The sequence below is a fragment of the Thunnus maccoyii genome, chromosome 20 (genome assembly GCF_910596095.1).
Source record: "Thunnus maccoyii chromosome 20, fThuMac1.1, whole genome shotgun sequence".
In the NCBI taxonomy this organism is placed as follows: Eukaryota; Metazoa; Chordata; class Actinopteri; order Scombriformes; family Scombridae; genus Thunnus; species Thunnus maccoyii.
Window position 1 is genome coordinate 21,758,717 of NC_056552.1, and position 16,742 is coordinate 21,775,458.

The 16,742-nt window shown below is 38.3% G+C and overlaps 1 long non-coding RNA gene across 3 annotated transcripts in view; it reads right to left on the minus strand.

Moving 5' to 3' along the window:
* LOC121886540 overlaps nt 1–10,894 on the minus strand; it is a 58,939-nt gene extending 48,045 nt beyond the window's left edge. For all 3 annotated transcript variants that reach the window (XR_006092769.1, XR_006092770.1, XR_006092768.1), the window contains exons 1-2: nt 10,784–10,894; nt 2,364–2,474 (exon numbers count right to left, since the gene is read on the minus strand). This is a non-coding gene — a long non-coding RNA (uncharacterized LOC121886540). The remainder of the gene's footprint in view (nt 1–2,363; nt 2,475–10,783) is intronic.
* Between the last annotated feature and the right edge of the window lie 5,848 nt (nt 10,895–16,742).

Genomic DNA, 16,742 nt, shown 5'->3' on the forward strand with positions numbered 1-16,742 from the left:
ACCTCCTTGAAATTAAATCTTCTAATAACAGGCTGGTCAACTGGAAAACCATAGCCTACAAACCTAATTTGTTATTGAGCCATAATTAAATGAAAACTACTCGAGAATGTTCAGTGACCTTTGAGCCTTCGCTGTCATGAGCCATGTTACATAACAATTGGCTATGAGAAGATGGTAAGGAAAGTTTTCTAAGAAAGTGAAAATTTAATTATCTTGTCACTCTGATAATTACAGATTTCGTTCCAGATGTAGGAGACACCTTTATTTTCAGTTTGACAGGATTGGCCTGTGGACACTTCTTATACAACTCAGGCAAGTGGACCCAACTATCACCTCTTACACAAAATGATTTACTGATACAGGGATGATGAGTACCTCGGTCTCTGGCAGGATAAGTCTTAATCCGTAATGTATTTATGTTTCAGCGGAGCAGACTCAGACATGGCTCAGACATGCTGAGATCCAACTGATAGGACTGGTCTCGATTACACAGTGACATAACAAATGAAACTTTCTCTTACAGCATGGTTTGATTACTTAAAGATGTTTTTCTGCTCTGTCATCTAGCAGTTTTAACTTTTTAAATGCTTGGGCATGAGTCTAGTAAAAACATTAGGTATGCTGAAAAAGTGAGTCACTTTAACGCAAAAAGACACGACGGTTATCTCACTACGTTGGACCTTGTAACATTTCTGTAACACTTTCAACATAGCACAAGTAAAGACATAAGAGGAATGTAAAGGCAACAGCAGAATGAAGTAAAATATGCAAAGAGAGAAATTACAGGGTAATCATTTGCCTTATTAACTATTACATGGGCTACTGTTCAGGTCAAATGTGACCCTTTTTCACATTTGAGAGAAGAGAAACACTCTAAACACAATTATGTAACCTGAAATTTTATAAGTTTTACGACCTTTCCATTTTCCTATTCCATTTTTGTGCAACTTACACATTTGTCTACAATTTGTCAAGTATTGTGGGTAAAATCTGACTTGTATTTATCAAAAAATTCAAAAATCGCAATTCAAAAATTTTGTTACATTCTGCAAATCCAATAACTTTAATTGAAATCATTATGGCTGTGATATTCTCCTGTTTTATGTATCATAATACCATAATATAGTGTGATTTTGTAGCTTTATATAACTAAATCTGTATAATCCAAAAAGCAAGCTGTATAAGTTTGAAGGCAGATGAAATAGGTGATTCGACACTTCCCATGAATTACCTGTTAATATTTGTCTTACGCTTAATTTGATCCAGACAAAATATTTTTGAATCTTTTTGTCGAGGAGTACTGTGATGAAACAAATGGAGACATAAAACATAGAAGCTGCCTTTTACAGACATGTGCAAACGTCGCAAATGAAAAAATTGTCATTCAATCTGTTGGGTATCAGAATCAGGCAGCAGAATCCTCTAATAAATGATGAAACTGTGGAGAAAATGTATTAGTTGATTAGGCTCACTGTGAGAAGACGAGGTGACTTGTGCTCATGACAGTCATTAATTAAGGCTTCAATCCATCAGTGATGCAGACTGTGAGAGAACAGCAAACACTCTTCCTCTCTGATATCATTACTTTCTAACTCACTGCTCAGGTTATCAGGTACACCGGCTGCCAAATATCACCATAAAGGCCCTGTCATGTCTGAGCAAAGCTATATAAAAGTTATATAAAGGAACATTTATAACTGCCAACTACTGTAGGTCTGAATGACAAAAAGCCATTACTTTGACATATAAATAAAGCCAGTAATTTTCCATATTCTGTGTCTGAAAAGGGCGTAATTGCCCCAGCAAAAAGACCATGTATATGAACTGACCTTTCAAAAAGAATGGATGCCAGGTCAACATCAGTAGAGTAGTTAAAGCTGGGCTCATAATTAAATATCCTGTCTTAGATTTAACATTACCTGTTACAAACTCATGAGCTTGGATTTTCTTTCTTTCTGTGTCAAATTCAGTTGAGCTCTCTGCATACACACTCAGCAGTTTTCAGATCTACGGATGCCACTTCCTTCCAGCCCTTTTGCTGATTTGGGGTTAAATGCTCATTTTCAACAGTTTTATGACTTTGCATGTCAAATTTCTCTGACACTCAGTATCTCAGACTGAGTCTCTCCAGACCCTGATTAAACCTTGCACCTCCAAGGCACTGATTTCGTCAGTGATTTTACACACCCTGGATAAATTGCAGACAGGAAGAGTATACTGTCACTCTGTTGTGTCATGTGCATACATGCGGTCATATCATGTATGTATGGGTCTAGTCACATCCTAGCCATGTGCAAGCCTACACATCAATGCACGTGAGCCTTTATTGTGGATATGTGTATGTAGTGTTGTGCATTTCAAACCTCTTCACTGATTGATTCGTTGGTTGGTTGACGTCTAGCAGCAGCCACCCACATCCTCCTCCGGACACGGCAGCACATGATCAAGTTGACTCTGGTTAGTATGTACTGTAACTGAACAACAGGAAGAAACCTATAGTTAAACAGTAACAGCATTTAATGTTTTGTAGGTTTATACATTTTTGCCCATATGTTTTGCACTAGGAAACATACTGGACCAGATAGGTAAACTGTAAAATTTGCATCTCTGAGACAATAAAGCGCTATCAAGTGTTAAAACAATCTAATTATGTACAGCATATAGTGCTACATGTTTGGTGAATTAGTAAAATAAACATAAACAGAATCACTTATGGAGCCTTAACTCTAAATGACACAGTTTTTCCCTTAATATTTCTGTCTCTCTCACTTACACAGAGACAAACCTTAAAACAGGAAGACACACAGTGGCACAAAAACACACCGACACCAACACATGCTCACAAACAACCAAACACACACACGTGAGAATTGCCCACAAATCTAATTTTGCAGCCATCTGCAGCAGTTCTGATTGTCCATCATATACGACCACTGCCTGTTTATCTGTCAGAGTCCAGACCCAAGACAAGGTCTGTCATTTACATTGAACACTCTGTTGCCACCGATGTAACTGCTTTTATTTGACACACATTTGAACACTGAACATCATACTGCAATTCAGCACCAGTTAAGGATGTTGTGTTTGGTGTCTGGTCATATAACATCCTCATATGGTTTTGATCTAATGAAATGTGTTTCAGATACACAGGGAAAACATTGACTGGAGGTTCTCTGCAGGACATAAATTGATGGAATTGCTGTTTCCAGTCTTATAGCCTAAAGGCAATGGACAGACAAGATGCACTGGAGTAACCAACTACATTAAGCCTCGGAGGACTGGACTGATATGTTGAAAGCGCGCTGCACTCACTAATTCTTCAGGCTGTTTATATGATGTCAAAGATAATACAGTGTTTTCTTAAATTATGTCAGAAAAATACGTATCCACTTACCTCTGTCCAAAATCAAAACACAACTGCATTAAACCTGATAGCAGTTAGCTAGCAGTTATTGCTGAAACAACATCCAATATAGCAGCACAACTGTATTAAAAAGAGCTAATTTAAAGCCTTAGTTGTGCTTATCGGCGATTTTCCTGACATTCACGCAGAGGTGCACATGCGAAGTCTGAATTTTGAAGAGAGACGACGCAATTACCAATTTTGTGGGGTGTAATGGAAAAGTATTATAATGAGTAGTGTAACGAACTACTGTTTTCAGACAGTAATAAGTAAAGTAATAATATTACTTATGAAAAGAGTAATGAGTATAAATTACATTTTTGAGTAACAAGCCCAACACTGGTCCTGACATGTGCCAGGTTCTGTACCATGCTAATAATGACTTATCCTCTTTAGGTGTTGTAAGGACTCTCTTAGACTCTGGCAGTTATTTTGGGCAGACACGTCTTTTTTTCCAGAACCTTCTCATCTATTCAACTCTGCAGAAAGTCTCCACTCCACGCTGCTCTTGCAGGACCGTCATGCCGGTTTGTTCTTGGATCGACAGCAAACAGAGCAGCAGTGATGAGAAAAATGGGTCTATTACTAATGGGTAATGGGTATTACGAACAGCTTTTTATGAGAAACAGATGATTTGTGTCTTGCGTGTGAGGATAATCTGCTCCTCCAAAGGCTTTAGATAGGAGCAGACAAGACACAGGAGTGAAGATTCAATTACTGATGACATAAGGCGCTTTCATCAAGGACCCTTCTAATATGAGTTTGTGTGTGTGTGTGGAGGCTGATCCACTGACGCACATCACTCAAACAGAAACAATACAACGAGCATCTTACGGCCAGGTCTGGTGATGGATTTGATGTGCCATGGGTGGGCGATGACTCAAGGGTTTGAGGGACTTAATTGCCATGTTGTGGTGCATGTGCCAACTGTCCCACATGTGGCTGTGGTTAGTCACTCTGGAGTTCTATTAATGCTTGCTGTTTTTGCAGATCTTCAGGTCGATTTTAGAGCTTTATTCCACAGCGAGACAGAATGTCCTCCATCTCATAGAGCGCTGCTTTGATAAAATGATGATGATCAAATGAAAACAGCTCGTATGAATGGAAAATAAGGATATGTGGTGCTTGCTTTACAGAAAGATTACACTTTTTACGCACTGGAACATTTTGAGCAGCCTGCTTTTAATTCCAAGCAAAGAAGGGAAATGCTTGTGCCATTCTTTCCCCTGCTGTGCTTTATTAAATCAGAACTGTAAACTGTGCTGTATCACACAAGAGTCATGGTCAACTTATATGGCAAAAACATCTATTATATATTATTTTCTTGGGTTTAGCATGCTTTAAGTGTAGAGGTTAGTATCTTAGTAGAGGTTTGTATCACATATACTGGTATTGCCTGTAAACTCAATAATTTAAATTAAAAATGAAACCCCCCAAAATCCACCTTGGTCCTCAAAAAACGTGTACAGTATATCTGTTAGCATAAATAACAGTGGCACGCCCCTACCGCCAGGCTAGGCTGAGCCAGAGAGCTGATAAAATGCAGCTGAAAGTGCCAGTGCTGGACTCAAAAACAAATTAATCGTTTTCAGAAAACGTATTTTAAACTTGTTTACAGCAAGTAGAAATTCAGAAGCACATTATTTTGTTCATGATATATAATTAAGTAAAGTTAATTTGTGCAATGTGTTACAAAAAAGTGTACACATGGTATATCAAGGCTGATGATTTTGGTGTCCATCACTTATATTTTCTCTTCCTGCTCCTCTGGACAAAAAGCCATACTGATTTGTTCAGAACACCTAATCATGGTCTATTTTACACCTGATATGCAAATATATAAACAAAATGAACATCCAGGATTATAACAGCAGGGATAACTGACCAACACCCCCCACAAACATGGCATATTCCTTTAAAGAAATGGAGTAATTTAGAACAGTGCAGTTAGCACCTCTCTCTAGTGGATTAGCTTTGACCTAAAATAGAGCTTAAGTCATCTGTTGCACACCTCTGAGGTCACTGTGCAGGTTCTATTACTACTAACAGGTTCCTATTATCTGGGTCAAAGCAGGATTTCACCAGTTGTTTGCCTACTATTACACAATTATGCAATTTTAGAGATGGTGTTGATAAACTTGACACCATGTGCTAGCAGAAAATGGTGCTAATGGGGTTTAAAGGATGTCAAAAGCACAATGGGAAGCTGCTGTATTCAGTTTACAGGATTCATGACCTTAAAAAGTTCAAGGTAAGGTTGTAGATACCAGTAACCAAATAGTATTTTCATAGAAATAAATGTACATATTGTAATGTTTGTTAATATGCAGAGACCTGGATCATTAGCATTAGCTGTGTTAGCCACAACGAACGGAAAAAGACAAGAGCAGCATTTACAAAATCATCCTTTTCACATTTCCACCCACACGGGTAAACTGTAGTCTATCAAGTGAAGTGCAGTGTAGGAATTTCACAGCAATACATGATTTGCACCTGAAAAAGGACAAAACAAAAAAGATGTTGTAGATGACCAATTTGAAAGCCCCCCTTACTTGTGTTCCAGTATTAAAGTTACATAAATATGATTTGGAAACCTGAAACTTTCAGTGCACATACACTGAGAATGGACTTTTCAATAAAGTAGGAGACATCTTGTGATTTTTCAACAAGGGCAAATGAGTGGATGTAATTTCAACACAATTTCACAAAGCAATTATTTGAGGAAAAACCTCATCAGACACAAATTACTATTCAAAGCAAAGTGTTTTTATATGTCTTAAAACATATAGTAGCATATTTAAACAGCAGCAACATTTCTACCTAACATTCACTAAACACAGCTTTGGATGAGTGTTTTAATTGAAAAGACACCAAATAAGATGCTTCTGTACACACATTTGGGATTTCTCTCTCTCTCTGTGTTTACGTTATTCTGTAATGTGTCAGTGTCCCTGCCAGTAACTAAATGATCATCTGTGATTAATCAGTAACTCCTAGCGTGATATTTCTCCCTCGGTAAATACTTGAAGGTGGATGTTTTTACAGGCGGGGACAGGATATCCTACAACCCATGTGCCAATGTTTACATCTATAAAGTGAGGTGGCTATGAATTGTTGTAATGTTACACATTCTTGGTTAAATCAAGGAATTTATACAGCAGACACCACTGGTATGTCTCAAATCAAGCTGTTAGGTACGGTTTAGTGCAGACATTCATCAACAGGCAAAAGTGTGAAAAATATAAAAATGATAAGATGCAGGGAGGATCCTGTGAGCGGCTGTAACAGTTCACTGTAGGTCAAGCTGATATATACACACAGCTTCATTTGAGTGTTATGTTTTTCCTCCTCACCCTCCCTCTATCTGTCACACCTTTGTTTTCATTCAACCTCTCATATTGACTCACCACCTCCTCAGCATTCGGTCCTTGACAACTGCCAGTGAGCAGCACTTCTTGACTGTCATTAAGTTTAAAAAGCCGCTGTCCTTGAATTATAAAACAGTGTTATATGTGATATAAACTCATTGATAGGTTGCTGCTGCAGCAAAGATGTCATTTCGAGTAACACAATAGATGACTGACAGTTTCCTATTTCACCCAGATATCAATATAAATCCTTCCTACACCATTGTCTTACTTGGGCTGCTGGTCTTTGTTTCTAAATTTCCAATTGGAAAGACATGGCAGCTGTTTTGGAGATGGAAAATTTCTCCTCTGACAATTTCAAACCATGCAGATCATGATACATTTGGCATCTGGAGCCCCTAAATTAAACTGTTTTTAAAGAGTTTCAAGAGGTGGAAAGTTGCATTATCATCTAAACTCTTGCCATTGTTCACTGATTGCATAGGGACATAGCTGGATTTATAGGTCTATAAATATTTAAACATTTATCCACAACATTTTCCCCCCATAAACCAACAGTAACCTCTTATTCATATAATTGCACAAAATTTATCAAAATGTAGTCATTACCTGACTGAGAATACCTCTGAAGTTAGTATGTATAGACTGTGTATCTGTTAAGTTTCCATCTATTATTCCATCCTATGATTTGTGCATATTTTTGATCCCTGAATATCACAATGTTTGTCTTCACCTATCAATAAAAACCTTTCAGTGTACTGGTTCTTTGTTTCTGACAGCTAACTGCGGTTAGCTTAAAGGTGTGGAAAGCTCAGACTGTATATAAAGATGGACGTAGCGAGGTGTAACGTCACCCGTTGGTTTGCATTGGAGCTGATTTGAAGACCACAGTTGGTGCTTATGGTTGTTGCCATCTTTTCTGTTTGGAGCCAGGACCTTCCAAATAAGGAATGGAAGGTGTGTCATATCCTGCCTGGACTTTGTTTTTGTTCTCTTGGTTTTCTCTGTTTCCCTTGTATGTTCCTCCTGTGTTTATGTACACCTCCTCTCACCTGACCTGCATTACCCTTGTTAGCCCAGCCCTGCTCCTAGTGTCTTCCCCGGTTTATCAGCTCCCAGTCTGCCTGTGTGTTGTGTCACCTGTTGTACTTTAGTTCCTGTTTTACTTTGAAATGTTTTCTCCTTGTGTCTTGTTAGCTTTACTTCCTGGGTTTTCCAACCTTTGTTGATTACCTCATGTGTTTCACCTGTGTCTCGTTTCCCTCACCTGTGTTCAGTTTGCAATCACACCCTAGTCCAGTTTTCAGTTCGGTCTTTGTCGAGTCGTCTGCATTCGTTCCTGTGGTTATGGTCAGTGTTCCTGTGTCTCAGTGTCTCCTGTGACTTTTGAATTACTTCATTAAATATTCTGCATCGTATCCTGCCTGCCTGCCGTCTCCTGCGTTTGGGTCCACCTGTTCCACTCACCATTCTGGCAGTACGACTCAACCCAAACGTGTGTTTTATTGTACATGAGTTCATGTTCCGTACCGAATATTGAATTACTGTCTTTTGTGTTATTTTCCTGTTGCTGAGGAGCTGGAGTGTGCTGTTTTATTTACATGGAGGTCTTGCTTTTATTGGTCCCCCGTCAGAATAAATGGAGATCAAGTCCAAACAGATGACGGTATCTTGACTAACACAGTAGTTACAAGTGCACTTAGATACTTCTTAACAACTGCTCACTTATACCAGCAACATTTTTCTCAGCCAGGCCTGAGATTCGACCCTTGCGCTCACATTGCAAGCCTTTTTTCTGTAAACACAGTGCAACTGCTGCCCATCATATGATCTTTTAACTGATGCAAGACACCAGACACCAGTGAAATAATCCATTCCGCTTAATATTAACGGGTGGTGGCTGAAATACTGGCCTCATGCACATATCTGTGATCCTATTATTAAAATACTACAATTGCATTTACACTGCTAATACACAGGATGCAAAAACACCAACATCTTTCATTTACAGTATCTTATCACCAGGATTGTGGCCATTATGAAATGAAACTCAAAGTCATCATGTAGGGATATTGTTTTTTTTAAGAGAGAAAAGTTCAGATTTACAATGACAGTGGTTGGTAGGGCAACAGTACTGCTCCTCATCACATTTCAGTCAAGTCATTTTCATTACTTTGAATGCAAAATGTGAAGTGTGAGTGAAAAGAAACAGAGCAGATGGATGTATGAAAATGGCAAAATGGGCCGACGTCTCACGCTCATGTATCTGTGTAAATTGATAAGTCATAGCAAATCTCTCTCTCTGTTTCCCTGCATGCACCAATGATACACATCAGTCTCATCGACATACACCCCTCCCTAACTCTCCCTCCTCTCGAGTGCAGAACAAACAATTATCAATAGTAAGGGCCTAATCGCTCCACATGAGCAGGAGGATTTTGTGTCACGAGAGATGAGGAGCTCTCCTGCATGGTGACCTTTCGAATCAGAGATGAATAAGAGCGTTGGATTTTTGTGAAGTAAAATGGCAGGATGTAATGCTGCTGTTCTATGAAAATCAATGTTTGACTTCAGCATGCTGTTTTATTCCTTTCCTGCGGGATAAACAAAACATTGAAAGTCTGTTTTGAGCTGGTAAAAATCTCTTAATATTGTGTCACAGCTATGCCTAGCCTGCATGGTCTTTCAAGACCAGCAGGCTCAGAGAACCATGTGAAGTCCAAAAAATAAAGAAGAAACTTAAACAACTTTCACAATCAAAGCCACAGAATGTCATTGTCTACAACAAAATTCATGAATTCAAAAAACATTTATTACCGGAGAAATTTAAACACCAGTTAAACAATCCATTTTGTTCTCTTTGCCAGGATTTTAAGAAAAAGTTAGCAAACTTAAACACATTAAAATTTGAATTTTTCATCTGTACACCAGAATATTTCAGGGCTTTGTCAAGCCATTTCACTTAAAAAAAAAAAAAAAAAACTCTCTTAAATCATCACAATTTGTACAGTTGAAAAGAAAATGGGACTCACTTTCCACTTCCTCCTAACAGCTCACACAACTGGTTTTCCTCCTGAATACTTTTGAATCACAAAACATCAATGGCCAGAGGAAGAATAACTGCATTTTTCTTCAAACTTCAGTAACAAACTTACTTTTAATAAAGTTAACATTACAACACAAATTATTTCTGTAGATGTACAGCATGTCCATCTCTTCAAAAATTAATTTCCCATGGCAAACTGTGATTTACTCCACATAAACATCCTGTAATTTATTTTCAAAAAGAAGGATTGGGTTATATAAAGATTTAAATTCAGTACTGATGGGTGAAAGAGAAAATGTAGTTTTGAAATAAAACTTTGGACATTAGAACTATTTTTGCTTTCTGCTAAAATTTGTCCCTAAAAACTGTGATGTCTCTGCAGAGGTGCTGACTGGCTGTTTCGGAGCTCAGAGGCAACACAACGGGGATATCATACTGTGGGGTGACGAGAATTTGAGTTTTCTTGTAAACAAACAAAAGATATAATAACACTCACTGTTCTTCACTAAAAAAGCATTGTTTGCATCCTTGAGCTCTTACAAATGTGTTAAATGCATTTCCTTCCTCAAAAAAGCAATTATATTTTGAAACTTGCGATGTTTACAATTATGTTTGCTAGCTTGCAGTCTACTTGTTTACGGCTAACAGCCCGTACCGAACATCCGGTCGTCGCCGTACATCGTCGGATGTACTGATTTTTACGTAAAACAGCTTTAATTAGTATTTTAACGATTTTAATCTGCATGTACGTTTCTTTTTGGAGAGGAAGAGACCTCTGTGGATAACTCGGCTCCCGGGAGAAACCGGCCGAACGTCTGGATAAAGTTATAAGAGAAATAAACCGAACAAGTGTTAGCAGCCGCTCGGCTAACAGCCCGTACCGGACGTCCGGTGGTCGCCGTACATCGTCGGAGAAACACTGATATTTTTTTTTTTAGGTGAAACAGCTTTATTTAGTGTTTTTACCTGTAATCACCGGGTCCATTTGTTCTGGAGAAGAGGATACCTCCGCGGTCAATTCGGCTCCCGGTAAGAACATCCTGAATGATTAACACTGGAGTAATCCTATCCCGGTGAAACTGGTTATGTAATGACGAAGACAACAACTCCCATGATCCCTTGCTACTTCACACCGTCATCACACTCCGTCTTTTGTTATTGTTTTGATTGAGAGACCCCTAGCGGCTGAAATTATATATTGTGCGTTTAAAATATCTCAGTCTTCGTGCAAAGGGTTTGGTAGTGTCTTTGTGATGGGTTTTACAAGCAGTCCATTTGTCCCATTTCTCAGTAAACTCTGATTGCTGAATTCTCTTTGCACCATTTCCAACTCTACCCATTCATCATCACAGTATTTTCTCATTTTCATACATTCCCAGAGAGCATGAGTATCATCTGCATTTTTCTCCACACACAGCCTCCAGCATGTCTCTTGTGTAGATGGAAATGTACTTTTAGTCTTGGGAGTAATGAAGAATCTGACTATATTTTTCCAACAGAACTCTCTCCACATCCTGGAGCTGGTGGTTATTTATTGTATCTTACATATATTGTACCAGCCTTCTTTGGATAGTTGTATTTTGAGTTCTGTTTCCCATTTATCTCTAATATACAGTGTAGAGATTCCTCTGCTCATCACCAATCCTTGATGCAGCACTGATATCACTCTACCAATATTATTATTGTATACACACGGTGTCACAATCCCTCTGTTTGGCTCACAAGGGAAATCTGGTTTACCTCTTTTTCAAAGAAATCTCTAACTTGCCGATACCTAAACAAATCTTGTTTCTCCTATTATTTAATTTTTTAAAACTTTGAATTTTGCCCCTGTCAATTATTATACTTATTGCTGTAATGCACTTGTATGTCCATTGTTTAAACCTGTTATCAAGAGCCCCAAGTTTAAATTTGGAGTCATCAGCCATCCAGTTGAGAACTTTCACCTCCCTGTCCAAATTATATTTCTTACCACTATAACTTTGTCCCTTATTTAAATAGTCTAGTGTCTGAGCATGTGTGTGTGAGCCTCTGTGTGTGTTTTTTTTTGTGCTGACTCATGATTTTCATTGGCCTTTTCTTTGTTGATAGTAGTTTGATTATCCAGAAGGAGGTGAATGTTGTGATGTGGCAGGCTTTATATAGATTGTTCCAGGAACCCCAAGAAAACAATAATTTGGTGCCTTTTGGATCTGATATCTCAAAATTTTGGCAACTACTGCCAAAACTATCTGTATAGTTAGAAACTGACTAAGCTCCTCCGATCCTTCACTTTGGAATGAAACTTCTCAGAGACATTAGAGGCTGGTAAATGCAGTTGTAAAACAGCTGTGCTTTACAACAGTGTTTGTTGAGCTGTTGGAGTAGCTGCTGCATGCATGAGGGCCAGTTTTGGGTGTGTTTGTGTTTGGTCTAAGACGGCTTAAGTTCACGGAAGTCCTCATCATCTATTGGTTTGTTATTAACATGACAAACAAGTGGCCATGTGGTGGATGAAACACATTAAACACATCTTAGACAGTGACGTCAGCATCCATTGTGTTCATGTTTGTACGAGTACCAATCATCATTTGGAGCTGAACATAATTTTCAGAGAACTATTCAGTAAGATACAAATAAAAAAGAGCCAAGTCTGTTATAAGAAGCTTGTGCGCTCAAAGAAAACATGTGCTTGAGCTTTAGCATGGATCAACCAAGGATTGCAGTCCTGCATCCTAAAGAGGGTTTTTATTGTAAGTTTCTCTGAACTGCTCTGTGCTGAACCTTTCTGGTTTTGTTTTGCCTGGTTTGATCTAGTTTGATGGTCATCTCAAAAATGACCACAGAATTCATACAAATACTATACGTACATACATCATTGTAAGGATTTTAGATGCTCAACCATGATTTAGCACTTGTGAATTAAGCATATCAATGAGATTTAGATTTAACTTCATGTGCGTGAACATGGTGAGCACAAGAAGACATGATACATTGCTATACTGCAAACCTTCTGGCTGATATCCACTTGAATGCAGGCGCCAGTGTCCATTATTAGCTGTGATGTTGATGCATTTGGAATGACAACACAGCGCAGAGTAAAGACAGACCCTGTAGTGAGAACACAATTTTTCCTTAGTTTGGGAATGTGTTTGATTTTGGAATATAACTTCCTCTTCAGTTGGAAAGTACCGTGATTACACTTATTTATTTCTGTTTTAGTCTCAGTTTTTGTGTTCGTTTGCCACTTAAGTCTTGGGTTTGTTATGGATATAAACTCTTCTCACAATGGAGGAAACCTCACTCACTTGTTTATGTGACATTTAAGAAATTGGGTTTCTGGAGAAAACAGACAATCTCCAGGTTACTTCAGTGCATATTGCCATTCAGCTCCACTCAATCAGCAAGTTAAACCTGCATGAGATGACATCCACCATGGTGTTTATGTTATGAGCAAAACAGACTGACGTCACTCATTAGAAACAACCAATTCACCCTGATCCCTCTAGATATATTTTGCACAACATGTGTAATTATCATGAAGCCACATTCATACAGGACAAAGAGAGAGTATATGTTTTATACCCTTTATACACTGTCTGTTACTGGTTACAGAAAGTGCCTACATATCTGCAGCTGAGTCACAAACTGCAGGTACAGTATTACAGCATTATGTATGTCAATTGTTATCAATTTCTTGTTGATAACAATTGACTCCAGTCTTCTCCAGTACACCACACTTTATTTACCAAATGTTTTCTGCTATCTCTCCTTCCGTCTGACGCAACCTCCATTGCCGTTATATTTACAATACATTGATTCGTCATGTGACTGATGAATCACTGTGAATACCAAATATACAAAACATCATAATCATCTCCTTATTCAAAATAATATAAACAAAATATCATTAGTCTTAGTTGATACAAAAATAAGAAAAATATTATATCCTAAAATATTAGGAACACTTTTTTTTGGATCGCATTAGATTGCACAGGTATAACTGATAAAGTGGCCGGTGAGTGTATATGATCAATGTGTGAAGTTCAAATGCAGATGGACTTTTAAGTAAGTTAGGGTTACTCATTACATAATATTACAGGACTGAATTTATACAAACTTTTACATAGTCAGAGATACAAGGCAGCAGAAATAGAGGAAAATAACCAAGACGCCAGAGTTAAGAGAGACCAAACTATGTATAAATGTACCAAAAATACACCAAATACACAATGTTACAAGCTATGAAAGTGTAATATCGTTTCTACCTATTTCTGTAGTCTGCTACTGAGAAATGTTGCTTCAGAATGCCAATCAAATATGTTAAATATAGAGCCATGGCACTTATAGCAACATGTTTCACACCATGTTCACAGCTTTAACACATGGAAATCAGCAGCATAAGCCGAGAGGTTTCACACTTTTTCATACTACACTGTGGGTTCAAGAATAATGGGTTAATATAAAAGCCACTTGCTGTTACTGTGATTTAAACATCAGTCACTTCTAGCTGCTGCGGAGGGAGGACACGTGCAGAAAGTGATGGGTTTCATCTTTAATGTTACATATCAGCATCGGTTACCATTGTGTGTTTTGTAGGAGAAAAGCACATGATTTTCTTAGAATTGCTGTTCGACTAAACATAATGTCAGTCCAAACATCATGTGTCATCACGTCCTTCAGCCAATATCACGCCTGCTTTTAATGCGTATTTTTCTGCTCAAGACAAATGTTTTTTTTCTATTCACAGTGAACGGTTTGTCTGAACATTTCTTCTTCTTCTTATTGTAAACAAAGACAGTTGTGTTGCTTCAAAGGGCAGTCATGACAGTCATTTGACTTTAATATCAGTGCAAAAAGCCCCTTTCTTTCCTGACTGTCACATCTTTGTCACACACTCCAAACATATTAGCTCTTCTACAGCAGCACGTGTGGACAGTGTAGCATGGCACAAGAGCAAACAAAGGGTACAAAATAAGAGTGAAAAAGGGAGAAAAGTGTTGGTAATGGATCCAGCCTTGACTGGCAGATTCTCCTCATCAGTGACAAAGCAGGCATGGGAACAAGGCTGTACGTGCTATTTGTGTGTGTTTATGTGCATCACATGGGTCGTTCATGACATCATGACTTCCAGAGAATGCAACAAAATGTGCTGTATCATCCTGATAATTCACATTGTGGTGGTAAAAATGCTTCTTCTGTATTTGAATTGAATTTTCATCTGTATAATGATAATATATGAGTTTTTTATATTGGGGGCTTGCTGTCTCTCCATATTTTTGTGTCTCTATTTTTTCATATGTATGACTTTGTATGAATGAAAATTGGTGGAAAGTCAAAATCATGCTTGAGAAGTATCATATGACATAAATATTTTGATTAAAAAAAACTGCTTTAGTGAACTCAGAACTGTACATGCGTTTTTTGAAGGAACTAATTTTTCATATGTGTTTGTGTGTGTGTGTGTGTGTTCATGTTAATTAAAGGTCACAGTCTTTATCTGCGTAACCTGGCTCATCCCAGCACAGAATGCTCCCTCCCAACATCCTCTCTCTCTCTCTGCTGTGACCTTCCCACAGTGTTCAACTGCTCAACTTCCCACAGCTGCACTACTCACGAACACACACACACCCACGCGCACAGACACACACATACACACACATTGGAAAACTTCTACGCCTTTATTTGTACTTTGTACCATAGGGGAATAATCTTATATTACACACACACAGTATTTGTATTTGTAGCCGCTGTGTAAACTCATGAACAGAGATGAGAAGTAATGAGCCTCCTCTCACCCTCACAGCTTCTAATCTTTTTCATAGGTAGAGATGTGAAAGGACATATATCATCATCATCATATAATGTTATTCTTGATTTTACTATAAAATACAAACTGGAGGCAAAGCCAGTCAAAGACAGTCATCAAACCGATCATGCAGTTGCATTTACAGCTAAAATGTGGACACATTCTCATATTACTCATCATGATTGGCTGGCATTTCAGTAAATTTTGCAGCAGTTGAGCTAGTGAAGAGGTGGCATGAAAAGCAAACATGACAGGTGTTACTGCACAGCCTGGAATCTGTTCCAAAACAAAGGCTGAGCTTAGAGAGGATTGGCTTACTGGGTGGTAGCCCCACCCACAAGGAAACTGATTGGATAGATCCTGGGCCTAGAGCAAAAGGAGAGAACAGTTGAGTCAGAACAGCAGTAATACTGCCACTGCTCAAAGACAGCACGGTCTGGACAAAAGAGAGACCAGGTCAAGGACTCTTGTTTCTCATGTAAAGCAGCCCGCGTGTTTAAAAATAGAGATGCCATCTGGAGTCTTGACAAGGAAAAGTGTCAAACAGAAGAGAAAAAATGTAGACACAGAGAGCAGTAGGAGGCAGTTGAGCTATGAGATAAAAATGCATGCTGAGAAATGCATGTTGAGAGCAAAAGAAAGTGATAAAATACAGTTAACACATATGTGATAATTAACTATCATTTCCATTCTTTCATTCTCTTTTTCTGTCACTCTCGCTTTAAAGTGAGACTATAATTTTGGTTAATGGGCAAGCCACTGCTAAAACGTAGTGTAACAGAAGTACAAGTAGAGAAGAAGTAGTCAATCAGTGAGCTGACTTAAGGCGCCTTTAGACTGTGCAACAACTACAAATGTGTAAGTTTATTGCATGCCATACTGTGCGAGACGCCTATTATAAATTATTGGTCAGGTATTGTATCAAGTAACATTAAACTTATGAAATATTGTGACAGTAGTCTTCATAGCTTATTAACGGAGCAACAATCTCCAAAATGACCGCCAGCACACTTATTAGAGGGCCTGAATTTAGAGCTTGAGAACATGAATCATTGAAAAAAAATGACTGACTTAGTTTGTCTAGAGAGAAGTTGACACTTTTTGAATGAGAGTCAATTGGCGCCAACATCTAGTGAC